General features: G+C 44.1%; 1 pseudogene; it reads right to left on the reverse strand.

Moving 5' to 3' along the window:
- Positions 1-229: 229 nt before the first annotated feature.
- LOC105095305 (transmembrane emp24 domain-containing protein 7-like) lies at positions 230-882 on the reverse strand (annotated as a pseudogene).
- Positions 883-1,256: the final 374 nt, after the last annotated feature.

The raw sequence follows: 1,256 nt of genomic DNA on the forward strand, positions 1-1,256 counted from the left end.
GTAGATCATTGGTTTTGAATTTATGAATAACCCCAAATAAGTTACAAAGTTTTTCAACCTGTACAAATAAAAAGGGTGTTCTTTCCAAAGTTTGGACATATGCATTGTACATCCCCCTCAATAAGTATATGAACTGGGTTTTAAAGAATGTTGCCAATATTAAGTTCTTCCATACCTAAAATTAATTAGAGGGCAGCAATAGTACAGTGTCTCAACTCTCAAAACATAGTTATGATCCATCATGAGTTGCGGTGGTTCTTTTATCTGAGAAAAAGCTTTTCACAAGAAATACCTGCCCTATGCTAGCCACCAGAAAAATGAGGGCTTCTACTGACCAATAGGTCACTCTTGTATTTAGATCCTTGGCTGGCTTAGGCCTTGAGGTTCTTTCTCTCAAACGGAACTGAGTCTGATAGTCAGTGATAGGCTACAAGATCTTCCTGAATTCAAACACGGCCAGATTCCATCTGGGTAAGAGCACTGACTCGGTTCTCACTAGGAAACAAAGGTGGGTCTTTTCCATCTTGAAAATCAAAATACATGGTTTTATGGATGAAAGCAGAATATTCATTGCTGAAGAAAAATCTGTATGGCCCATTTTTGGAAGCTGTTTCTTTATCCTTTTGTACAACACACTGCCACCAGGATCTTCTGATCGACTGTCTACATCAGTGACCACCAATAATCACCTGGAACTGAAGGATGCATTTGGTGATCTGTGTAATGTCCTAGTAGAAGCACTGTTATGCATTGCCTGGCAGTTCGAAGGTGATCTCAGAGGCACCACCAGACTGGCAGCAGCAGCAGCAGCAGTGCCAGCAGCCTGCATCCCCAAAAGCGTGTGGCGGCATCCCAGCACTGCACTGACTCCGTCTGTGGCATCCCGAGATGACAGGCAGCTGCCTCAACAGAGCTGTGGAGAGATGGGGTTCAGGTCTGTGCCAACTCACCGCACAGCAGGCCTCTGTCCCTGTTGCCCAGCAAAGACACTCTGCAGAGTTGCTCTGAGCCTCATCGAGATTCAGGATGAGGAGCCATCCACTGGGTGCTGATAAGGGGTGCTGAGTTACCAGTCCCCAGGGCCAGGAATGACCTGGGGAGCAAGACTCCTGAGTTCTTAAAATAGATGCTTGATGTCCCCAAACTTATACTGACAATCTGTACTCTATTTAGGAAACCTAAAGGAAAACCATTTGTCAGTGAAGTCTGCTGAAACACAGAATACTGTAAGGAATTACATATAAACTGTTAAAAAA

The sequence above is a fragment of the Camelus dromedarius genome, chromosome X (assembly GCF_036321535.1).
Source record: "Camelus dromedarius isolate mCamDro1 chromosome X, mCamDro1.pat, whole genome shotgun sequence".
Taxonomy (NCBI): Eukaryota; Metazoa; Chordata; class Mammalia; order Artiodactyla; family Camelidae; genus Camelus; species Camelus dromedarius.